This window comes from Anomaloglossus baeobatrachus, chromosome 1, assembly GCF_048569485.1.
Source record: "Anomaloglossus baeobatrachus isolate aAnoBae1 chromosome 1, aAnoBae1.hap1, whole genome shotgun sequence".
Lineage (NCBI taxonomy): Eukaryota > Metazoa > Chordata > Amphibia > Anura > Aromobatidae > Anomaloglossus > Anomaloglossus baeobatrachus.
In genome coordinates, this window is record NC_134353.1 from 895,829,180 (window position 1) to 895,855,587 (window position 26,408).

General features: G+C 50.0%; 1 pseudogene; it reads left to right on the plus strand.

The window, feature by feature from the left end:
* LOC142255294 (von Willebrand factor A domain-containing protein 5A-like) overlaps positions 1–26,408 on the plus strand; it is a 101,550-nt pseudogene that overhangs the window by 12,989 nt on the left and 62,153 nt on the right.

A 26,408-nucleotide genomic window follows, 5' to 3' on the forward strand; every position in this document is an offset into this window, starting at 1 on the left:
TACCAGCCTGCAGCCGTATGGCTTTATCTGGCTGGTATTAAAATTGGGGGGGACCGCACGCCGTTTTTTTAAATTATTTATTTATTTATTTCTCTGCTCCATAGTGACACGCCCACCGGCGGCTGTGATTGGATGCAGTTAGACAGCTGTCACTCAGCGTGTGGGCGTGTCTCACTGCAACCAATCATATTTGCCGGTGGGCAGGGAAAGCAGGGAATACGAGATTGTTTAATGAGTGGCCGGCTTTTTCAAAAGAGGAAAAGCCGCTGGAGTTTAGAGAACAGCCGTGCAGCGCCGCGCCGGAGATCGGGGAACGGTGAGTATGAGAGAGGGGGGGAACTGACCGAAAGACAGCGAGAAGGACAGATAAGACAGAGAGAGACTGACGGACTGAGGGAGAGAACGAAACCGAAAATGAAAAAAGACTGACATCACATGAAAAAAGCAAAAAACGTACAGGGAGCAAACAGAGATGCGTCCGTGTCACTCGGACGTGCGCACAGACCCATTGACTTTCATTGGGTCCGTGCTGCGTGTTGCGTGCTGAAAACGGACATGCATCCGTGCAAAACGGAGACACAAACGTAGCACGCACACGGACACACGGACCTTAATGAAAAACGCACATGTGTCCTCAAACATTAAATAACATTGATGCACGTTTGGCCGTGTCTCCGGTATATACGGAAACGGACGTGTGAAGGGGGCCTGAGTTATAGCACATAAGAGGCCAAATGAAGACGTTATTATACAGAAACCCCCGGATTCTGCCTCTTTACAACCTCCTATAAATATCTCTGCTGCGTACCTGAGGCCTGATAGTCCAGAGCAGGAAATACAAAATTCCCCTGCAGTATACAAACACAACTAAATTGCAGGATAACAAGCCTGTTTCCAAAAACATCAAGCAGAATTGTAAATGCAGCTCTGAAGTATTTTACACACTGTAGCAATGTTTTTGTTTTTTTTGTCTCAAACTAAACCTATGGATGTACACAGTGACTGCACCAGCAGAATAGTGAGTGCAGCTCTGGAGTATAATACAGGATGTAACTCAGGATCGGTACAGGATAAGTAATGTAATGTATGTACACAGTGACTGCACCAGCAGAATAGTGAGTGCAGCTCTGGGGTATAATACAGGATGTAACTCAGGATCAGTACAGGATAAGTACTGTAATGTAAGTACACAGTGACTGCACCAGCAGAATAGTGAGTGCAGCTCTGGAGTATAATACAGGATGTAGCTCAGGATTAGTACAGGATAAGTAATGTAATGTATGTACACAGTGACTGCACCAGCAGAATAGTGAGTGCAGCTCTGGAGTATAATACAGGATGTAGCTCAGGATTAGTACAGGATAAGTAATGTAATGTATGATCACAGTGACTGCACCAGCAGAATAGTGAGTGCAGCTCTGGAGTATAATTCTAGATCAGTAAAAAATATGTAATAAGTAAAGTAATGTATTTATAAAGCTTTTTATGTGGAGTATTTTATACGTAAACAGTAAAATGATTTTTACAGATTTCATCATTACTGCTCACTAAAATGTTGTAAATTAAGTTTAAAAACATGTGGAAGTCTCTTTAATTTTTTGGGGGGGAAATAAATGGCAACAACATTATTGAAGTCAACGCTGATATTATCACCGGCATCTTCTGCTGTGAATGTACGGATGATGGAGGAGCTGATATACAGTATATCTCGCCTCCCCTCCGGTGCAGTCGTCGCCTCCAGTGACCCAGCTTCTCTCTTCCCCCCAGGAGACTCTGCTTCTGATGCTGAAGAGCTTGCCCCTCGGATGTTACTTTAACGTCTTTGGATTTGGCTCGCACTTTGTCTCTTTTTTCTCGTGAGTATATTACCATGTGTCCGGCCTCCGCCATTAAAACATTAAGGAATTTGCATTATTTTTGATGCTTTATTGGTTGATTTATCTGTGACTTGAGGAATTAATTCACTTTCCAAACTAACCTGTGCAGGATCTTTTGGGTTATTTATATATGTACCATGGAAATGATAATGAATTGGCAAAAATCATTTTATTTATACCTAAATTCCAGTTCTTTTCCTACATTGTGTCCCCCAAAGTTCCGGTATGGAATAAATTGCGCCATTATTTTAAAGTGTCCTTATCTTCATAGATGGATATTGTCAGATAGGGCTTTGAAAAACTAACACTTCTGCAATTTACTGCTTATTAAAATTTCCAGCCGTTGTTGAGATATTGACACTTTTGTTTCCAGCTCGTTGCCTTGGAGACCGACCACCGCTGCTGTCTAGCTTGTAAGTGCTGCACTGAAGCTGGCCGGGATGAGGCGGTAACAGTGCTCTCCAGCTTCAAAACATTGTGTCACATCTCAATAGAAAACAGCTGGTCAGCGCTGTGCTTGTTCTGTAGTAATGGTGGTCTGTCTCCAAGGCAACGAGTTATAAACAAAAGAAAAGTGTTAATATCTCAATAACAGCTGAAAAATGTAATAAGCTGTAAACTGAAAAATTGCTTGTATTTACTGTACTGTATAAGCACTAGATGACAATGCTGATTTATGAAGCTGTGAATAAACCTTAAGGCTATGTGCCCACAGGAGCTTGTTCCTGCGGATTTTGCCGCAGAAAACCTGCGGATTTATCTGGATTTTCCAGATAAATCCGCAGGTTTCAGCAAGTACAGAGACTCCCATTGTTATCCTATTGGATATGGGGAGTGCTGTGTCCATGCTGCGGAATGTGCGGCTGTGGAATATGCTGCGGATATCCCGCAGCCCCACATAAGGCTATGTGCCCACTGGAGCTCGCACCTGCGGATATATCCGCAGGTACAGCCGCAGGTTTCCCGCAGCAGCTCCCCGGAACTAAAAATAGCTGCGGGATTCCAGCGAAATATCTGCGGTAAACCTGCGGACATTCATGCGACTTACCTGCGGAAGTCCCGGCCTCTATCTCCATAGTTGTACTTGCTGAAACATAAAATCCAGATAAATCCGCAGGTTTTCCTCGGCAAAATCCACAGGAGCAAGCTCCCGTGAGCACATAGCCTAACTGCATGTCAATTATTCCTTCGGATTTACTTGCGGAAATCCCGGCGCTCCACTATGGAGATAGAGGCCAGGACTTCCGCAGGTAATCCGCAGGAATGTCTGCAGGTTTACCGCAGATATTTCGCTGGAATCCCGCAGCTAAAAATAGCTGCGGGTTCCGGGGATCATCTGCGGGAAACCTGCAGACGTACCTGCGGATATATCCGCAGGTGCAAGCTCCCATGGGCACATGGCCTTAAGGTAGCTGTCTAAAAAAGTAGAAAATAAATCTCTAACCTTCAAATTATCTGCTTAAGCATGCAGTTAAAAATCACTGGCTGTGTGGACAGTGTATAAAATTTAACCTTTATTAATAAATGCTTAAAAACTCAGATAACCAATTCCACACTTATATTCGAAGCATACCTGAACCACACAGTTATAAATAACTGGGTTCAGCTACTAAATTATCAGTAAGACTGGCAATTATCACTTCAGTCAAAACTGCTATTTCTTTATCGTTCCTTATGGGAGACCCAAACCATGGGGTGTATAGCTTCTGCCTCCGGAGGACACACAAAGTACTACACTAAAAGTGTAGCTCCTCCCTCCGAGCATATACACTCCCCGGATGACAAATCCAACCAGTTCAATGCTTTGTGTTCAGGAGGTCACACACACACATGCATCCTCTGATTTTTGATTTTGTTATTTCAAAGATTTGCAAGAAAAGCGGGTCCAATCTGGACTCCCGGCATGTCCCTTCTCACCCCACTGTGTCGGCGGTGCTGTTAAGGTTGATTACAAGGCTGGAGCCTTTTCATGCCGCGCTCCTTCACCATCCCTTGAGGCTCTGGCTTGAAGTAGGAGCCATCACGGTTCTCACTGCTTTGCAGGAGACCGGTCTCCATCCGCAGCCCTGTTCAGGATCCTGCCGGACGGAGCGATGACCCCCCAGGGACCTGGCACCTGCGTCTCAAGCTAAGTACTGAGACGTTATTACCACAGAAAGTGGTCTTTCTAGGGGTCCCTTGTACTTTATTTGTGGGGGAGAATGTGTTATATGTATGTTTTAACATTTCCGGCCGGTTCACTGGAGAACCGCGCCGATGGTGCCTGCACGCTGGCCGCATGTTTAAATCTAGGCCCCGGCTTCGCCTGAGGCCTAGTTTCGATTCTATGTCAGTCAGTGCAGTGAGACAGGGTGGCTCCGCCCACCGGCTGCTCAGCACAGGGAAGGGACACTCCTCACTGAGGAAAGCTTCCCTCCCCTGTATGCCTCATTGGCCCTCCGTCCTGCTCTCAGAGTAGGCCCCGCCCCCTCTCCTCGCTGCGGACGCCATTTTCTCAGCGTTCTAGGGCACAGAGATCAATGTCTGCAAACACATTGTGACTAATGGGGGCCTGGGACAGAGCCCCCAGTTCTGGGGGATCTGGAGGGCACAGAGATGCCCCTATGTTAAACAGTATGGCAAGCCACAACCTCCGGTTGTGCAGCTGCTTATACACTCTGTTTATATACTCTGCTGGGGGTTTTTTCCGAAAAGCCCCCACTTCTGGGGAATCTGGAGGGCACAGAGATGTTATGTTATACGCTCTGGCAAGCCACAACCTCTGGTTGTGCTGCTGCTTATATACTCTGTTTATATACTCTGCTGGGGGTCTCTCTGGACAGAGCCCCCACTTCTGCAGCATGTCTCATATCAGTGCAGGGCTGCAAGGCTGTTTTTTATTATGCACCGCATGTTGACTCGTACTGTCTGTACCGAGCACATAACCACATTGTGATGCCTGCTCTGACATAGTGGTGCCTCAGCCTGGAGGCTTATCCCCAGTGGTCCCTCCGGCTGCTCCGGCTCCGGGGTAGAATCCCTCTCTCCAGGGGACAGCTGTCCCGGACACTGCTGAGCATGCATCAGCCCCCTTCTCAGGGCGCTTCTGCTGCTACGGCTCGCTCAGCAAAGCTCACAGAGGATTCTTCATCTGGGAGCCCGTCCTCCTAAAATGGAGACGCAGGGTCCCCTTTCCCTCCTCGCCCCGCGGCTCTGGTTCATGAGCTGACTCGCAGGACAAGGAGGATGCCTTTACTGGGGGCTCGGACGCTCTCCATGTACCCTATTGATCTGTCCGAAAGTGACGCAGATGCTAATGATTTGATTGCGTCCATTATATTTGTACTGGACCTCAATCCGCCTGTATCAGGGGAGCATCCCTCTCTGGCAGAAAAGCATCAGTATACCTTGACTAAGAGAACAAGGAGTGTGTTCCTTATCCACTCCAGCATTCAGGTCACTGTGACCAAGCCCAGAGCCTGTCCTGACAGACGCTTCCCAGAGCGTGGCTCTGATGACTGTTTCCCCCTTCCACCAATGGTGGTCAAGGAGTGGGCTCATTCACCAAGGGTGGACCCTCCGGGGTCTAGACTTTCAGCCCGGACAGTTGTATCAGTGGCTGACGGCACCTCTCTGAGGATCCCACTGTCCGCCAGGTTGTCCTTCTGGCCAAATCTATATATGAGGCGGCAGGGGCCTCGTTCTCCCCATCTTTTGCAGCAGTGCGGGCTCTCAAAGCCATCTCTGCTTCTCGGGAGGAGATGCATTCCCTCACCAGGGCCTTTATGCCCGAATTGGTTGCCTTAACTTCTAGGCTTCAGTCTTTTCATCCTATAGCTGGAGACTGTCACCGCACTGCGGTGGCCTCGGCTACTTCCCTCGCTATCCGCAGGTTCCTGTGGCTTCGAGAGTGGAAGGCAGATGCTTCTTAAGAAGTTCCTTGCTGGACTCCCTTTTGCTGGGACCAGTCTATTCGGTGAACAACTGGATGAAATTATTAAGGAAGCTTTTGGCAGGAAGAGTACTTCCATGCCACAACCCAGGAAACCTTCCAGGGCAGGAACCAGTCGAGGTTTCGTTCCTTTCGTTTCCTCTAACTGGTCGTCCTCTAAGCCCTCGGCCTCGTCCACTAACTCAGCCAAGGTCCGTAAACCAACTGGCGCATGAAACCGCGTCCTAAGTCGGCAGGAGCTGCTGCCACCAGGGCAGCCTCCTCTTGATTATCTGGCCGCGCCAGTAACGTCCTTGGTCGGTGGCAGGCTCTCCCTCTTGGGCGACGTGTGGTTGCAACACGTCTTCGATCAGTGGGTGTGGGTTACCATCTCCCACGGCTACAGAATAGAATTCTATCCAGCCGCCAAACAGATTTTTCTCTGACAACTCCCCCCTGCTCCAAGGCCGCCGCCTTCTCACAGGCCGTGGCATTCTTGCAGGCCAATGGAGTAATTGTACCAGTTCCCGACTGGGAACGGTTCTGAGATTTCTACTCAAATCTCTTCCTAGTCCCCGAAAAGGACGGTGCTTTCCGACCTGGATCTCAAGCTTCTCAACAAGCATGTTCAGGTGCGGCAATTTTGCATGGAATCTCTGCGATCAGTCAATGACCCAAGGAGATTTCTTAGCATCCATCGACATCAGAGATGTCTCTCTGCATGTGCCATTCGCAGTTTCACACCAGCGTTGGCTACGTTTTGTAATCGGAGAGGAACATTTCCAATTCGTGGCTCTCCCCTTGGGTTAGCCATGGCCCCTCGTGTATTCACCAGTTGCGGTTCTGCTCCTCCAGGGGTTGGTAGTGATTCCTTACCTGGACGCCCTTCTAGTCAGGGCTTCATCCAGTGCAGACTGTCAGCGGAGTGTCTCGCTCACTCTCGCCACGCTTGCAAGTCCACTCTGACCCCGACCCAGGAACTTGCGTACCTAGGGATGCAATTCGAGACTCTGCTGGCACTTGTGAAGCTGCCCTTAGTCAAACAGCAGTCTCTTCATCTGGCGGTTCGCTCTCTGCTGAGGCTCCGCCGTGATTCCATCAGGCACCTCATGCAGGTGCTGGGTCAGATGGTGGCGTCAATAGAAGCGGTTCCCCTTGCCAGTTCCATCTGCGTCCCCTGCAGCTGGACATTTTCCGCTGTTGGGGCAAGGGACTTCTTCCTTGCACAGGCTGGTGGCTCTGTCGCCACAGACCAGGAGCTCTCTTAAGTGGTGGCTTCGGCCCCTCTCTCTGTACCAGGGACGCTCCTTTCTGGCCCCGTCATGGGTGATTCTCACCACGGATGCCAGTCTATCCGGCTGGGGAGCAGTGTTTCTCCACCACCGAGCACAGGGCACTTGGACTCCGTCCGAATCAGCCCTCTCGATCAATGTGCTGGAAATCAGGGCTGTAGTCCTAGGACTCGCAGCCGCCTAGCAATGTTGGAAGTTCAACATATCCTTCAGTGGACGGAGGACTCCAAGTCCACCATATCCGCAGTCCACATCCCAGGCGCAGAAAACTGGGAGGCAGATTATCTCAGCCGTCAAACCGTGGACAGCGGCGAGTGAGCCCTGCATCCGGCAGTGTTCCGGTCAATTTAGCAGGCGGGGCACTCCGGAAGTGGATCTAATGGCATCCCGGCACAACAACAAGGTCCCGGTTTACGTGGCTCGCTCCCACGATCTTCAGGCCTTGGCAGCGGACGCGCTGGTTCCAGATTGGTCCCAGTTCCGTCTGGCCTACGTGTTTCCCCCTCTAGCTCTCTTGCCCAGAGTCCTGCGCAAGATCAAAATGGAGGGCCGTCGGGTCGTACTCATCGCCCCAGGCCCAGGCGAGCTTGGTTCCCAGACCTGCTCCGTCTGTTCGTAGAGGTGCTGTGGCATCTCCCGGACCGGCCAGACATTCTCTCAGAGGGTCCGTTTTTCCACAACAATTCTGCGGCTCTCAGATTGACGGCGTGGCTCTTGAGCCCTGAATCCTTACGGCTTCAGGCATTCCTTCCGAGGTCATCTTCACTATGACTCAGGCTCGGAAGTCTTCCTCGGCCAGGATTTACCTCAGGACTTGGAGAATTTTCCTGTCCTGGTGTCGTTCTTCCGGCCATGCTCCTTGGCCGTTTTTTCCTTGCCGACCATCCTGTCCTTTCTACAGTCCGGCCTGCAGCTAGGTCTGTCCCTCATTCCCTCAAGGGACAGGTCTCGGCTCTGTCAGCGTTGTTCCAGCGGCGTATCGCCCGACTGGCCCAGGTGCGCACCTTCATGCAGGGCGCATCTCACATCATTCCGCCTTACCGGCGGTCTCTGGATCCCTGAGACCTTACTCTGGTCCTCATGGTCTTACAGAAACCCCCCTTTGAGCCTCTTAGGGAGGTTTCGTTGTTTAGTCTTTCACAGAAAGTGGTCTTTCTGGTGGCCATAATTTCTCTCAGGAGAGTCTCTGATTTGACTGTGCTCTCTTCGGAGTCACCCTTTTTGGTTTTTTTCACCAAGACAAGGTGGTTCTCCGTCCAACTCCGGGCCTTCTCCCTAAGGTGGTGTCTCCTTTCCACCTTAACCAGGACATTTCATTGTCTTCCCTTTGTTCGGCCCCTGTGCATCGCTTTGAGAAAGCGTTGCATGCTTTAGATTTGGTGCGGACGCTCCGGATCTATGTGTCACGCACCGCTGTTTTTTTTAGGCGGTGCACCTCTCTTTTTGTGCTGACCACAGGTCAGCGCAAGGGTCTCTCGGCTTCTAAACCGACCCTAGCTCATTGGATTAGGTCGGCCATATCCGATGCCTACCAATGTTCTCAGATGCCTCCCCCGCCGGGGATTAAGGCGCACTCGACCAGAGCTGTCGGTGCCTCTTGGGCTTTCAGGCACAGGCTACGGCTCAGCAGGTCTGTCAGGCTGCCACTTAGTCTAGTCTGCACACCCTTTCGAAGCACTACCAAGTGCATGCTCATGCTTCGGCAGATGCGAGCTTGGGCAGACGCATCCTTCGGACGGCTGTCGCCCATTTGTGAAGTTAGGTTTCGCCTACTTCTCAGTTTCTGTTTATTTCCCACCCATGGACTGCTTTGAGACGTCCCATGGTTTGGGTCTCCCATAAGGAACGATAAAGAAAAAGAGAATTTTGTTTACTTACCGTAAATTCTTTTTCTTATAGTTCCGACATGGGAGACCCAGCACCCTCCCTGTTGCCTGTTGGCAGCTTTCTTGTTCCGTGTGTTTTCACCGGCTGTTGTTGTAGACAGAAGTTCCGGTTATTCCGGGTATTCCGGGTTTTACTCTATCTCTACTTATGGGTGGATGTCCTCCTTCAGCTTTGGCACTAAACTGGTTGGATTTGTCATCCGGGGAGTGTATATGCTCGGAGGGAGGAGCTACACTTTTAGTGTAGTACTTTGTGTGTCCTCCGGAGGCAGAAGCTATACACCCCATGGTTTGGGTCTCCCATGTCGGAACTATAAGAAAAAGAATTTACGGTAAGTAAACAAAATTCTCTTTATTTTAATAGGTCGCTACAGTGACAGATTAAACATGCAGTTAAGTGGTAAACTTATTTCTTCAGCCGCTATTTGAAGGAGCTTAAGAGCATTGATCATACATCTCCCATCAAATAAAGGGCACCGCCATGGGCACGACCTGTGCACCAAATCACAACGAGTTATTTTTGAGGTGGTGAAAGTATCAACATGTTTTCTTAGAGGACTTGAAGACAGATTTATCATTGGAAGCTACGTAACTCTGCAGGTAGGGAGCTTCCTCTACTGGTGGCTACAGGCAGCCAGATTTTTGACCTATAACTAGGCCTATGTGATGAAAAGCAGAAGAATTGGGGCTCTATAACAATAAGACAGAAAATAATGGTTAGGTACACTTCTTGTTAAGGGCCATTTACACACTGCGACATCGCTAACGATATATCGTCGGGGTCACGGTGTTTGTGACGCACATCCGGAGTCGTTAGCGATGTCGCAGCGTGTGACACCTATGATCAACCTTAAACAATCGCAAAAGAGGCAAAAATCATTGGTATGTGAGACGTCGTTCACTTACCAAAAATCGTTGCCTATTCAGTAGCGAGGTTGTTCGTCGTACCTGCGGCAGCACACATCGCTCTGTGTGACACCGCAGGAACGAGAAACAACCTTGTACCTGCGGTTGGCCGCAATAAGGAAGGAAGGAGGTGGGCAGGATGTTTGTCCCGCTCATCTCCGCCCCTCCTCTTCTATTGGACGACTGCCGTGTGACGTCGCTGTGACACTGCACGTACCGCCCCCTTAGAAAGGAGGTGGATCACCGGACATAGCGACGTCGCAGGGAAGGTAAGTCCGTGTGACGGGTGTAAGCGATGTTGTGCGCCACGGGCAGCGATTTGCCCATGACGCACAACCGACGGGGGCGGGTACACTCGCTAGCGATATCGGTACCGATATCGCAGTGTGTAAAGTACCCTCTAGTTTTAATTAGGTACAATCACTTTCTCAGGAGATTTTAATGCACAAAATTGTGAGCCCCACTCTTAAAGGGGTTCTCCAAGAAAGTTATAAAAATTACCCCCGTTACATATTTCAAACTGCAACTCATGTTAGTGATATGTCAAGATGTAGACAAGTCTCAAATGTCAGACGAGCAGCATTGTGAGCAAACATAACTTCACTCATCAGGAACGACAAAAGAAGGACAAAAAAAAGAAATATTTTCCTCGCTGACTGAGCATAACGGAGTTTTGTTTTCGGTCATGAAGGGAAAAAAACATATTGATCTCAGCCAGTGAGAAGATTTATTTTCTTCATCGTTCCTATGGGAGACCCAGACCATGGGTGTATAGCTTCTGCCTCCGGAGGACACACAAAGTACTACACTAAAAAGTGTAGCTCCTCCCTCCGGGCTATATACACCCCCTGGATGACAATCTAACCAGTTCAATGCTTTGTGTTCAGGAGGTCACACACACACATGCATTCTCTGATTTTTAATTTTTAAGATTTTTTCAAAGATTTGGAAGAAAAGCGGGTCCAGTCTGGACTCCCGGCATGTCCCTTCTCACCCCACTGTGTCGGCGGTGCTGTTAAGGTTGACTTTACAAGGCTGGAGCCTTCACATGCCGCGCTCCGTCACCATCCCTCGGACTCTGGCTTGAAGTGGGAGCCATCACGGTTCTCTCTGCTTTGCAGGAGACCGGTCTCCATCCGCATCCCTGTCAGGATCCTGCCGGACGGAGCGTTTAATCCCCCCCCCCCCAGGGACTTGACCCTGCGTCTCAAAGCTAAGTATTGAGACATTTTTCAGGGGTCCCGGGTACATTTATTAAGGGGAGAGTGTGTCTTTTGACTGTACTGTGAATTCCGGCCGGTTCTCTGGATTTATCCTGAGAACCGCGCCGACGGTGCCTGCTCGTCGGCCGCATGTAATAATCTAGGCCCCGGCTTCAGTTGCGGCCTAGTTTCGTTTTCAGCTTCCCCTGCATGTCAGTCATGCAGGGGAGCAGTGCGGCGCCACCCACCGGCCGTTCAGCATAGGGGAGGACACTCCTTTCTGAGGAGATGTTCCCTCCCCTGTATCTCTCCTTGGCCCTCCGGTTCCCGCTCTTGGGCTAATCCCCGCCCCCCATCCTCACTCCAGCGCCATTTTCTCAGCGTTCTCACACTGATCGGCGCTGGCTGCTGCAGCTGCTGCATCGCTTCACTGGGGGTCCGAGCTGTGGAATCCGGAGGGCACACAGGAACCGGTCTGGTAAGCCACAACCTCTGGTTGTGGGCTTTTATTATACACTCTCAGGGGGTCTTTCTACAGGAGTGTATTCTTTACTGCAGAGTCTCCACCTCAGCAGCATGTCTGTCACTAGGAGCAAGAAGGCTGCTAAGCTGTACGCTATATGCACTGCATGTCAGCTCATTCTGCAGAACCGAGCACATATCCACATTGTGATGCCTGCTCTAACATGGTGGTGCCTCAGCCTGGAGCCTCCTCAGGGGTCCCTCCGGCTGCTCCGGCCCCGGTGGCTGAACCCCCGGCTTGGGTAGCATTTTTTTCCAGAGCTATTTCCCAGTCTTTTGCAGACTCTATGGGACAGCTGTCCCGGACTCTGCTGACCATGCATCAGCCCCCTTCTCAGGGCGCCTCTGCTGCTCCGAGCTCTGCAGAGCTCTCAGAGCATGTTTTAGGACCCCGTCCTCCTAAACGGAGACGCAGGGACCCTTCTCCTTCCTCGTCCCACGGCTCTGATTCACGAGCTGAGGTGCAAGGCGAGGAAGATACTTTTACTGTGGGCTCAGACGCTACCTCTATGTATCCCATTGACTTATCTGAGGGTGATGCGGATGTTAGTGACTTGATTGCGTCCATTAACTCCGTACTGAACCTCAATCCACCAGTGTCAGAGGAACAAGCCTCTCTGGTAGAAATACACCAGTTTACCTCTCCTAAGAGAGCTAGGAGTACGTTTTTTAACCACTCCAGTTTTCAGACCACTGTTACCAAGCCCAGGGCCTGTCCTGACAAACGCTTTCCAAAGCGTGGCTCTGATGACCGTTTTCCCTTTCCACCTGAGGTGGTTAAGGAGTGGGCTCAGTCCCCAAAGGTTGACCCTCCGGTGTCTAGAATCTCAGCCCGGACAGTCGTATCTGTGGCCGATGGCACCTCTCTTAAGGATCCCATTGACCGCCAGGTTGACCTTCTGGCCAAATCTGTATATGAGGCGGCAGGAGCCTCGTTCTCCCCGTCTTTTGCAGCAGTGTGGGCTCTTAAGGCAGTCTCTGCCTCTCTGGCGGAAATACATTCCCTCGCCAGGGACTCTATACCCGAGATGGTTGCCTTAACTTCCCAGGCTTCGGTTTTTTCATCCTACGCCATGTCTGCCATTCTGGAGGCTTCTCACTGCACGGCGGTGGCTTCCGCTAATTCTCTCGTGATCCGCAGGATCTTGTGGCTTCGAGAGTGGAAAGCAGACGCTTCTTCTAAGAAGTTCCTTGCTGGGCTCCCCTTTGCTGGGTCCCGGCTGTTCGGTGAACAACTGGATGAAATTATTAAGGAAGCTACTGGCGGGAAGAGTACTTCCTTGCCACAGACTAAAACCAGGAAACCTGTCCAGGGCAGGAACCAGTCGAGGTTTTGTTCCTTTCGTTCCTCTAACTGGTCATTCTCTAAGCCCTCAGCCTCGTCCACTGCCTCAGCCAAGGATCGTAAACCCAACTGGCGCGCGAAACCGCGTCCTCAGAAGAACGGAGGAGCCGCTGCCACTAAGGCAGCCTCCTCTTGACTATCTGGCTGCGCCAGCAACGTTCTTGGTCGGTGGCAGGCTCTCCCACTTTGGCGACGTGTGGTTTCAACACGTCTCCGATCAGTGGGTGCGTGATATCATCTCCCACGGCTACAGGATAGAATTTCTTCCAGCCCGCCAAACAGATTTTTTCTGTCCATTCCCCCCTGCTCCAAGGCCGCCGCCTTCTCACAGGCCGTGGCATCCTTGCAGGCCAACGGGGTAATTGTTCCGGTTCCCGCCCGGGAACGGTTCAGAGGTTTCTACTCAAACCTCTTCCTAGTCCCCAAGAAGGACGGTTCCTTCCGGCCCATCCTGGATCTCAAGCTTCTTAACAAGCATGTTCAGGTGCGGCGCTTTCGCATGGAATCTCTGAGATCGGTCATTGCCTCAATGACCCAAGGAGATTTTCTAGCATCCATCGACATCAGAGATGCCTATCTGCATGTGCCTATTGCGGTTTCACACCAGCGTTGGCTACGCTTTGCAATCGGAGAGGAACATTTCCAATTCGTGGCTCTCCCCTTCAGGTTAGCCACGGCCCCTCGGGTATTCACCAAGGTCATGGCAGCAGTGGTTGCGGTCCTGCATCTCCAGGGGTTGGCAGTAATCCCCTACCTGGACGACCTTCTAGTCAAGGCCTCATCCAGTGCAGACTGCCAGCGGAGTGTCTCGCTCACTCTCGCCACGCTTGTTCAATTCGGGTGGCTTGTCAATCTGCCCAAGTCCACTCTGACCCCGACCCAGGAACTTACGTACCTAGGGATGCAATTCGAGACTCTGCCGGCACTTGTGAAGCTGCCCTTAGTCAAACAGCAGTCCCTTCATCTGGCGGTGCACTCTCTGTTGAAGCCCTGCCGTCATTCCATCAGGCACCTCATGCAGGTGCTGGGTCAGATGGTGGCGTCAATGGAAGCGGTTCCCTTTGCCCAGTTCCATCTGCGTCCTCTGCAGCTGGACATTCTCCGCTGTTGGGACAAGCGGACCTCTTCCTTGCACAGGCTAGTGGCTCTGTCGCCGCAGACCAGGGGCTCTCTTCAGTGGTGGCTTCGGCCCCTCTCTCTGTCACAGGGACGCTCCTTCCTGACTCCGTCCTGGGTGATCCTCACCACGGATGCCAGCCTCTCCGGCTGGGGAGCAGTATTTCTCCACCACCGAGCACAGGGCACTTGGACTTCGTCCGAATCAGCCCTCTCGATCAATGTGCTGGAAATCAGGGCTGTTCTTCTAGCTCTCATAGCCTTCCACCACCTGTTGGCGGGCAAGCACATTCGAGTCCAGTCGGACAACGCGACAGCGGTTGCCTACATCAATCACCAGGGCGGGACTCGCAGCCGCCTGGCAATGTTGGAAGTTCAACGAATCCTTCAGTGGACGGAGGACTCCAAGTCCACCATATCCGCAGTCCACATCCCAGGCGTAGAAAACTGGGAGGCAGATTATCTCAGCCGTCAAACCGTGGACAGCGGCGAGTGGGCCCTGCATCCGGCAGTGTTCAGGTCAATCTGCCGCAAGTGGGGCACTCAGGAAGTGGATCTAATGGCATCCCGGCACAACAACAAGGTTCCGGTTTACGTGGCTCGCTCCCACGATCCTCAGGCCTTCGCAGCGGACGCGCTGGTTCAAGATTGGTCTCAGTTCCGTCTGGCCTATGTGTTTCCCCCTCTAGCGCTCTTGCCCAGGGTTCTGCGCAAGATCAGAATGGAGGGCCATCGAGTCATAATCATTGCTCCGGACTGGCCCAGGCGAGCTTGGTACCCAGACCTGCTCCGTCTGTCCGTAGAGGTGCCGTGGCATCTCCCGGACTGCCCAGACCTTCTCTCTCAAGGTCCGTTTTTCCGCCAGAATTCTGCGGCTCTCAGATTGATGGCGTGGCTCTTGAGTCCTGGATCCTGACGGCTTCAGGCATTCCTTCTGAGGTCATCTCCACTATGACTCAGGCTCGGAAGTCTTCCTCGGCCAGGATTTACCACAGGACTTGGAAGATTTTCCTGTCCTGGTGTCGCTCTTCCGGCCATGCTCCTTGGCCGTTCTCCTTGCCGACCATCCTGTCCTTTCTGCAGTCCGGTCTGCAGCTAGGACTGTCCCTCAATTCCCTCAAGGGACAAGTGTCGGCTCTGTCGGTATTATTCCAGCGGCGTATCGCCCGACTGGCTCAGGTGCGCACCTTCATGCAGGGCGCATCTCACATCATTCCTCCTTACTGGCGGCCTTTGGATCCCTGGGATCTTAATCTGGTCCTCACGGCCTTACAGAAACCCCCCTTTGAGCCTCTTAGGGAGGTTCCCTTGTTTAGACTTTCACAGAAAGTGGTTTTTCTAGTAGCCATAACGTCTCTCAGGAGAGTCTCTGATTTGGCTGCGCTCTCTACGGAGTCACCTTTTTTGGTGTTTCAGCAAGACAAGGTGGTTCTCCGCCCGACTCCGGATTTTCTCCCTAAGGTGGTGTCTTCTTTCCACCTTAACCAGGACATTTCATTGCCTTCCCTTTGTCCGGCCCCTGTGCATCGCTTTGAGAAGGCGTTGCATACCTTGGATTTGGTGCGGGCGCTCCGAATCTATGTGTCACGCACCGCCGCTTTTAGGCGGTGCACCTCACTTTTTGTGCTAACCACGGGTCAGCGCAAGGGTCTCTCGGCTTGTAAACCGACCCTAGCTCGTTGGATTAGGTTGGCCATCTCCGATGCCTACCAGTGTTCTCAGGTGCCCCCACCGCCAGGAATTAAGGCGCACTCGACCAGAGCTGTCGGTGCCTCCTGGGCTTTCAGGCACCAGGCTACGGCTCAGCAGGTTTGTCAGGCTGCCTCTTGGTCTAGTCTGCACACCTTTTCGAAGCACTACCAAGTGCATGCTCATGCTTCGGCAGATGCGAGCTTGGGCAGACGCATCCTTCAGGCGGCTGTCGCCCACTTGTGAAGTTAGGTTTTGCCTACTTCTCAGTTTTGTTTATTTCCCACCCATGGACTGCTTTGAGACGTCCCATGGTCTGGGTCTCCCATAGGAACGATGAAGAAAAAGAGAATTTTGTTTACTTACCGTAAATTCTTTTTCTTATAGTTCCGACATGGGAGACCCAGCACCCTCCCTGTTGCCTGTTGGCAGCTTTCTTGTTCCGTGTGTTTCACCGGCTGTTGTTGTAGATAGAGGTTCCGGTTGTTCCGAGTTTTACTCTATTTCTACTTATGGGTGGATGTCCTCCTTCAGCTTTTGCACTGAACTGGTTAGATTGTCATCCAGGGGGTGTATATAGCCCGGAGGGAGGAGCTACACTTTTTAGTGTAGTACTTTGTGTGTCCTCCGGAGGCAAAAGCTATACACCCATGGTCTGGGTCTCCCATGCCGGAACTATAAGAAAAAGAATTTACGGTAAGTAAACAAAATTCTCTTTTTTTTCTCAAATCACAGCCCTTCTCTGCAGCTGAGTGAGGAATGTTTGCTCACGATGATGCTACTCTGATATTTGATATGCATGTCTGGAGCTTTGTTTATTCAGTCTGCAACTCCTCCTGAGCCTTGACTAAAGGCCACGTCTCACTAAGCAACATCGCTGCTGAGGGCACGACTTTTGTGACATAACAGCGATGTTGCTAGTGATGTTGCTGTGTGTGACATCCAGCAACAACCTGGCCCCTGCTGTGAGGTCGCTGGTTGTTGCTGAATGTCCTGGACCATTTTTTAGTTGTTGCTCTCCCGCTGTGAAGCGCACATCGCTGTGTTTGACAGCGAGAGAGCATTGAACTGAATGTGCAGGGAGCAGGCTTCTGACAGCCTGCGGTAAGCTGTAACCAAGGTAAATATCGGGTAACCAAGCGAAGAGCTTTGCTTGGTTACCCGATATTTACCTTGGTTACTAGCGTCCGCCGCTCTCAGGCTGCGAGTGCCGGCTCCCTGCTCCCTTCACTCGTAGCCAGAATACACATCGGGTAAATTAAGCACAGCGGTTTTCTTATTAACCCGATGTGTACTCTGGCTACGAGTGCAGGGAGCCAGCGCTAAGCGGTGTGCGCTGGTAACCAAGGTAAATATCGGGTAACCAAGTGCGTCGTGGGGCTGGGGGCTGGTCACTGGTCGCTGGTGAGATCTGCCTGTTTGACAGCTCATCAGCGACCATGTAGCGACGCTCCAGCGATCCCTGCCAGGTCAGATCGCTGGTGGGATCGCTGGTGCGTCGCTTAGTGTGACGGTACCTTAAGGGGTACTTCTCACATAACGAGATCGCTAGCGAGATCGCTGCTGAGTCACAGGTTTTGTGACGTAATAGGGGTCGCACCAGCGATCTCGTTATGTGTGATACTAAGCAACGACCTGGCCCCTGCTGTGAAATCGCTGATCGTTACACACTGTTCTGGTTTATTTTCTTCAAAGCCGATGTCCTGCTGGGCAGGACGCATTGCTGTGTTTTACACCTACTAACAACTTCCTATACAGGTCGCTCATCGTTATACAGGTCGCTGATCGTTACTGCGTCGTTGGTAAGGTCTGACGTGTGACATCTCACCAGCGACCTCCCTGCGACTTACCAGTGATCTGTGACGCCCTGGACCCCAGGGGTCACAGGTAATAACACCTACCACATTACACACACCCCCCCACCCCCTGTGAGGTCACACACATGTCACCCGAGAGGAAGACCTGATGCCTCTCCCAGGGCGAGTAGAGCACACTAGGTGGGCGGAGTCAGGCGGAAAGACACGCCCACCGAGGAGACTACTGTCCTGGGGCAGGAAATACAAACAGTTTTTAGTGAAGTTTTGAGTTGACAGTGAAGTGGTAGTGGAGCAGAGCTGTCAGGGACTCTGGTAGGAGCCAGTGCCCTTGGAAAATGTCAGGCAGGCAGGCGGTGGTGGCCATCTGCAGGAGTACCGGTACAGCAACCGTCGGAACCGTACCTCCAACCCAGGCCCGGTCCCAAACCGGAGCGTCAAACGTGTACCTGAGCACCAACAGGAGGGTACTCAGACCCCGACCTAGCTTAGAAGCCACTGAGTATGGGCAAATTGACTGATTGCTGGCTGGACCTCATGGGTTCATCCACAACCAAGTCCCGAAAGAAGGCAAAAGCCCACCGAGGACCGGGTGAGCGCCACCACCAAGGGCCAAACACCCGACGGGCCAGCGCCTGCGGGCAACCGAGGGCTCCTCCGGCAGCTCAACGCCGGAGGAGGCGGGCTACCACTGCTCAGGCAGGGGAGCCGAAAGACCTACATCTAGAGGTGCACGGGAAAAGGGGCCACCATCAACCCCGCAGGGGGACATCAGCAGCAGCCGCGGGAACCGACCACATCCGAACTTTGGTTTACCAGTGACTCAGTGTGAATTAATCGTGAGTACACCAGTGCCATCCGGGCACGACGCACTACACCGCGGCACGGTGCCCTGCACCCCGACAGCAACAACAAACCCTCGCAGTCCCTCCCACCGGGCCCCCGGGACACACCGCCCTTACCCACGGAGGGGCTACCAACACCGATCCCGGACGAGCTCGCCATCACTTCAGCTGCAGCGGTGGTGCATCTCCCCGTCACCACGAACCGTGAGTGCCGTCTTGACCGTTACACAACCACCAACTCCCCACCGCCTTACCCCTTTAACAAGAGCGACGTGGCCCCCTGTCCGGACGGCACTCGTGCCACCGACCACCCGAGCCCGGACCTCGAGTGGCTCGGCCCGAGGAAGCGGAGGAAGCGGCCAGGCCCCTCTCAAGGCGGTACAGATCCTTATCAGGTCGCATCGTTTTTGGGATCGCTGGTAAGTCATTAAATGTGACTGGGGCTTAAGATGGTTGCCATTTTAAATATGTGATGGGGGCATTTATATTACATTGTCAAAGAACCCCAATCATGGACACCATTATAATTCTGGTTCCTTCCAGTGAGATGTGTGGAATATACACAGGAGACTATGGAAGAAGCCATCAGGCATGTTAAAGAGATGGACGCTAACTTTGGTGGGACCGAAATCCTTCTTCCCATTAAAAAAAATATATTCGACCCGGAAAACCAGAGCGACTCAAACAAGTAAGTTCAATGATTTCTGGTGTCCTAATGGTTACAGAGAAGACCTGTAGTATCCTTCCAGTCACTTGTATTAGTCATAAATACATTACCATGATGCAGTGTGTTATAGAATAGAGGTTGGCTCATCCTCTATCCACAGGCTCTTTGTTAGACCCGCAACACACATCCGTTTTTTTTTGTATGTGTGCGGTACGTATTTGCACGTACCGGAGACACGTACACACGGAGACTCATGTTATTCAAAGGTAGATGGCACACGTACGTAAAATCACCACGGAACGTGTGTCCGTGTGGTAAGTACGTGTGTGTGCTTTTCTGCACGGACGACATGTCTGTTTTTGTGGCCGGCAGCACGCAGGCACGGACCCGCTAAAGTCTATGAGTCCGTGCCTGCACGGACCGCACACGGAGTATGTCCGTGTTCAGCACGTTTCGTGCGTGTGCGTTTTTACACTAGCGATTTTATTTTTATTTTTTTTTAAATTAAAGTCAGTATACTTACCTTTTTTTCTGCTGTTCTCAGTCATACTTACATTGGCGCTCGTTTTTTTTCTTCCCCCGACTCATACTTACCGCTCCCCGATCACCAGCGCGGCGAGGGACAGCTGTGCAGAAAATACGCGGCAACAATTACTTTGAATATGCCGGCCGCTCATTAATCAATCTCGTGTTCCCTGCTTTCCCCGCCCACCGGCACCTATGATTGGTTGCAGTCAGACACGCCCCCCACGCTGAGTGACAGCTGTCTCACTGCACCCAATCACAGCAGCCGGTGGGCGTGTCTATACTGTGCAGTAAAATAAATAAATAAATAATTTAAAAAAACGGCGTGCGGTCCCCCCCAATTTTAATAGCAGCCAGGGTAAAGTCACACGGCAGAAGGCTGGTATTCTCAGGATGGGGAGCTCCACGTTATGGGGAGCCCCCCAGCCTAACAATCAGTCAGCAGCCGCCCAGAATTGCCGCATACATTATATGCGACAGTTCTGGGACTGTACCCGGCTCTTCCCGATTTGCCCTGGTGCATTGGCATTCGGGGTAATAAGGAGTTTTTGGCAGCCCATAGCTGCCAATAAGTCCTAGATTAATCATGTCAGGTGTCTCCCCGAGATACCTTCCATGATTAATCTCTAAATTACAGTAAATAAACACACACACCCGAACAATCCTTTATTAGAAAAAAAAACACTAACAAATTGCCTTGTTCACCAATTTTATAAGCCCGAAAAAGCCCTCCATGTCCGGCGTAATCCAGGATGGTCCAGCGTCGCATCCAGCTGTGCTGCATGAAGGTGACCGGAGCTGCAGAAGACACAGCCGCTCCTGTCAGCTCCACGCAGCTAATGAAGGGAATAGCGCGAGCAGGAGGACTGCAGCTTGAAATATGTGATGGCGGCCATTTTTATCACATTCTCACAAAACCCCTTTAAGGCCTAGAGGGCCCAATATTTTAATGTTCATCATATATCTCTAGTAAACTAGTTTTTATTTGAGTTTTTGAAAATCAAAAGTGAAAATTAATTTAGTTTTAGTTTTTGTGGCTTTGGGGAAATCAGGGTAAAACCATTATGGATTGTGAAATGCTGACTTTATGTACCTCTTCCCTTTTAGTTGTTCATCTTCACAGATGGAGAAGTTGGGAACACAAAGGAAGTGATAAAGGAAGTTGAGAAAAACTCTCACAATCATCGGTAATTCATTCTTGTAGTGTCTTCAGTGATTCATAGACATCAGGCTTGAGGCCAAATGTCCACGACATTGACATAGAGTCCATTAATGCCCATCTTATACCCACAGGGGTCCACAAAGCAGAGTTATCACAAGGCATCATGTGGCAAGTACTGATGTGCCACATGTGCCTGTACGGTGATCAGTATATGATCGCCTGATCCTCATGCTGAGACCTTGTTCAGCCTACACTAGGGGAAGCTTAGGAGATGTTACTAACAGATGTGTTATATGGAGATGTATAAATCTGTATGCAGTAAGCTATCCCTAGTGGTTGCCATATAAATCTTTCTGCCTTGAGCTCCCTCTAGTGGTGGCTGTATAAACTTGTATGCATTGAGCTCCCCTAGTGGTTGCTATATAAATTGTTCTGCAGTGAGCTCCCTCTAGTGGTGGCTGTATATATCTGTATACATTGAGCTCTCCCTAGTGGTGGCTATATAAATTTGTATGCAATGAGCTCCCCATGGTGGGGCTATATAAATCTATATGCAGTGAACTCCCCCTAGTGGTGGCTATATAAATCTGTATGCAGTGAGCTCCCCCTAGTGGTGGCTATATAAATCTGTATGCAGTGTGCTCTCTTTAGTGGTATAAATCTGTATGCAGTATGCTCACTCTAGTGGTGGCTGTATAAAGCATTTTTCTGCAGGGAGGTTCCCCTAGTTGTGGTTGTATAAATCTGTATGCAGTGAGCTCCCCCTATTGGTGGCTGTATAGATCTGTATGCAGTGAGCTCCCTCTAGTGGTAGATGTATAAATCTGTATGCAGTGAGCTCCCCCTATTGGTGGCTGCATAGATCTGTATGCAGTGAGCTCCCTCTAGTGGTGGCTGTATAAATCTGTATGCAGTTTGCTCCCTCTAGTGGTGGCTATATAAATCTGTATGCAGTGTGCTCTCTTTAGTGGTATAAATCTGTATGCAGTGTGCTCTCTTTAGTGGTATAAATCTGTATGCAATGTGCTCTCTTTAGTGGTATAAGTCTGTATTCAGTATGCTCACTCTAATGGTGGCTGTATAAAGCATTTTTCTGCAGGGAGGTTCACTTAGTTGTGGTTGTATAAATCTGTATGCAGTGAGCTCCCCCTATTGGTGGCTGTATAAATCTGTATGCAGTGAGCTCTATCTAGTGCTTTCTTTATAAATCTGTATGCAGTGAGCTCCCTCTAGTGGAGGATGTATACATCTGTATGCAGTGAGCTCCCTCTAGTGCTGGCTGTATAAATCTGTATGCCGTGAGCTTCCTCTAGTGGTGGCTGTATAAATTTGTATGTAGTGAGCTCCCCCTATTGGTGGCTGTATAAATCTGTATGCACTGAGCTCCCTCTAGTGCTGGCTGTATAAATCTGTATGCCGTGAGCTCCCTCTAGTGCTGGCTGTATAAATCTGTATGCCGTGAGCTCCCTCTAGTGGTGGTTATATAAATCTATCTGCAATTAATTCACCCCTAGTGGTTGCTATATAATTCTTTCTGCATTGAGATCCCCCTAGTGGTGGCTGGATAAATCTTTCTTCTGTGAGCCCCCCCTTAGTGGTGGCCATATAAATCGTTCCGCAGTGAGCTCCCCCTAGTGGTGGCTGTATAAATCTATATGCAGTGAGCTCCCCCTAGTGTTGATTATATAAATCTGTATGACGTGCGCTCCCCCCTAGTGTTGGTTGTATAAATCTGTGGTGTAAGAATTTTATTATACCTGTGTGAAGGGAAACAAGTTATTTGGACTATGTTGTCTGAAAAATTATCCGCTATACTTATTTATCTGTGCCTGTTTACTTTTAATATGTGCTATTTTTACATTCAGGTGTTTCACATTTGGGATCGGTGAAGGCGCCTCTACGTCTCTCATTAAAGGCATGGCACGAGCAGGTGGCGGGGCTTATGACTTTATCATTGGGAAGGACAGAATGCAGACCAAGGTTATATCATTATTTCTGAAATTCTTCCTGTTCCAACTCAAGACCCTTTTTTTTTTACTATCGTTTGACTCTTTGAAGCCTGTTTGCTGCACAACATCTTCTCCAAGCTTGTCCTACAATATGTTGGTGGAGCTCTATGTGTAGTGTACTGACGCTCTTGTATTATAGTGACTTTATCACTGGGAAGGGCAGAATGCAGACCAAGGTTATATCATTATTTCTGAAATTCTTCCTGTTCCAACTCAATACCCTTTTTTTTTTTACTTTTGTTTGACTCTTTGAAGCCTGTTTGCTGCACAACTTCTTCTCCAAGCTTGCCCTACAATATGTTGGTGGAGCTCTACGTGTAGTGTACTGTCGCTCCGGTATTATAGTGCATCTTCATCTGTAATATCTGCGGCTCTATGTGACTTTGTCCTGCAGCTTTATAGTTCCTCTGTGTATAATGTATTGTGACCCTACGTGAACATTCTCGTCTTATTTTAATCCTGTCAGGTTCTCCGGGCGATGAGACGCGCCCTGCAGCCCAGTGTGACAGACGTCTCCCTTACATGGACCCTACCTACTGGACTGGAAGCCTCCGTCCTCTCCAGGGTCCCCACCTCCATCTTCCAGGGTCAGATGTCGATTATTTATTCCCAACTGAAAGGAAATATGGTGCGTTACATTAATAGCAATGAACCCAACTTAAAGTGGACTTGTCTCAGGATGTTTCTTCTGACGTCTATTGGTGTAATTAAGCTGAGACCCAGACTGAAGCTGCTCCGCTCTCATTAATGTGCCTGATCCCGTCTGTCCAGGACGGACATTTCCTTAATTCTGAGTCAAGCTATTCCTGGAATCATCACTGCTATCGGGGGCTACCAACTGCCTGTCTCACTGAGATACCAGTGATAAAGGGATTCAGGCACAGTCCCTGGATGTCAACTTGAGGTTTCCTTAATTTTAAGAATAAATTTGAGGGTGAAAAAGATTATATTTTTGGAATCAACTGTATCTTTGTGTAACTTTGGGGTTGAATCATTTTTTTTTTCATGCATGAAGACATTTCATAAATTTTTGCTTTCTATTATATAGTTGGAAGAGTCTGCGGAGGGTCGCGTCACCCTGCAGTACAAGCTCAGAGGGGAAATCCTAAGTAACACCTATAGCTTCCCATTGAATCTCAAGAATGTAAACAGGTAATTTTTGTAGTTAGGAAATCTACAAAATTAGAAAAAATGGGTAAAACTCAGGTTAAAACAGCTGAATATCATGTCAGGTAATAACAGCCCGCCAAATGCGATTCTTCAGGTTTTGACAGCCAGATATATCGTATTTTTCGGACCATAAGACGCACTTTTTTTCCCCCAAATGTTGGGGGAAAGTGGGGGGTGCGTCTTATGGTCTGAATGTGGCTGCGGGGAATGTGGGTGCTGCGGTGGAGCGGGTCATCGGGGGCACGAGCAGGCTGTAGCAGCCTGCCGTGACCACGTGGACCCGCTCATTTAATATGCACGCCCATCCCCCGCCCATCATCCCTCAGCGCTGAAGCCGGCGCTGACAGGTGGGCGGGATGATGGGCGGGGGATAAACAGCCGGCTCGCATGATCACCCCTGGCAACTACGGCCTGGAGTGATCATGTGCGGCTGTATTCACTGCACCCCGTGCATCATCATCAGCGAGGGGAGCAGTGAATCAGTGTACAGTACTCACTGTTCTCCTGCAGCATCGCTCGTTCTCCCGTCTGTGTCAGCGGCAGCGCCGCTGATTGGAGCCGTCCCCATTACCCTGCTGGATCGCGATCATCTCCTGTGTTTGTGCCGGCGGCTGAGTGGAGACTAGCGGTGCGCACAGCGATGACGTCATCGCTGTGCGCACGTGTCCACACGCAGCCGCCGGGACACTGGCACAGACACAGGAGATGATCGCGATCCAGCAGGGTAATGGGGACGGCTCCAATCAGCGGCGCTGCCGCTGACACAGACGGGAGGACGAGCGATGCTGCAGGGAGTGAGGTAAAGTGAGGTGAGTATGAACATTTATTTTTTTTATGTGCCACAGGATGCGGCCATACACCAGGATGGGGGCATATTATGAGCCGGATGGGGGCATATTATGAGCCAGATGGAGGCATATTATGAGCCGGATGGGGGCATATTATGAGCCGGATGGGGGCATATTATGAGCCGGATGGGGGCATATTATGAGCCGGATGGGGGCATATTATGAGCCAGATGGGGGCATATTATGAGCCGGATGGGGGCATATTATGAGCCAGATGGGGGCATATTATGAGCCGGATGGGGGCATATTATGAGCCGGATGGGGGCATATTATGAGCCAGATGGGGGCATATTATGAGCAGGATGGGGGCATATTATGAACCGGATGGGGGCATATTATGAGCCGGATGGGGGCATATTATGAGCCGGATGGGGGCATATTATGAGCCGGATGGGGGCATATTATGAGCAGGATGGGGGCATATTATGAGCCGGATGGGGGCATATTATGAGCCAGATGGGGGCATATTATGAACCAGATGGGGGCATATTATGAGCCAGATGGGGCCATATGCCATGATGGGTTATATAGCAGGATGCGGCCACATGCCAGTATATAGCAGGATGCGGCCATATGGCAGGATTACGGTATATAGCAGGATGACGGACATATACTGTATATACCAGGCAGGGAGGATCATTACCAGGATGCGGCACCTTAGTAGAGAATTTGGGGACATTACCCCCATAACAGTGTCAGCAGCAGATCCTCGCCCCATGACAGTGTGTCATGACCACATTTTTTGCTTAAAATTTTATTTTCCTATTTTCCTCCTCTAAAACCAGGGTGCGTCTTATAGTCCGAAAAATAATAATAATCCTAATCCTAATAATAATAGCCTAATAAAATCCTTCAGACTGTAACCGCTAAATATGAAACTTCAGGTTATAACAGCTGGATATATCATCCTTCAGACTGTAACCGCCAAAATTAACCTTCATCTTATAACAGCTGGATATACCTCCTTCAGACTGTAATTGCCAAATATGAACCTTCAGGTTATAACAACTGGATATACCATCCTTCAGACTGTAACCACCAAATATGAACCTTCAAGTTATAACAAGCAGGATACCATCTTTCAGGCTGTAACAGCAAAAGATGATCTTTCAGACTATAACAGATGGATATAATCCTTCAGGCGTTAACAGTTAAATATATTTTTTCAGAATATATTAGCCAGATACAATCCTTCAGGCTATAACAGCTGAATATGGTCCTTCAGATTATATTAGCCAGATGAGATCCTATAGGTCATAATAGCCTGATACAATCCTTGAGGCTGTAACAGCTAAATCTGATCCTTCAGGCTATACCAAACAGTTACGATTCTTCTGGTTATAACAGCCAGATATGTACTATTAGGTTATAACAGCCAGATACGATCTTACAGGGTATATCAGTCAGGTATGATGCTTTCAAATGACAAAAGCCAGATTTAATCCTTCAGGATATAACAGGGAGTCCATTAATGGCTTGTATTCTCTAGAATTGGTCTTGATTTGGAATGGCTTCTATTCTGTAACTTGTATACTGTGCATGTACGATAATGATGGCTATACTGTTTGTTAAAGCACGACTGGCTTTTTTTTTTTTTTTTTTGGGAGGGTTTTCGCTGCAGTG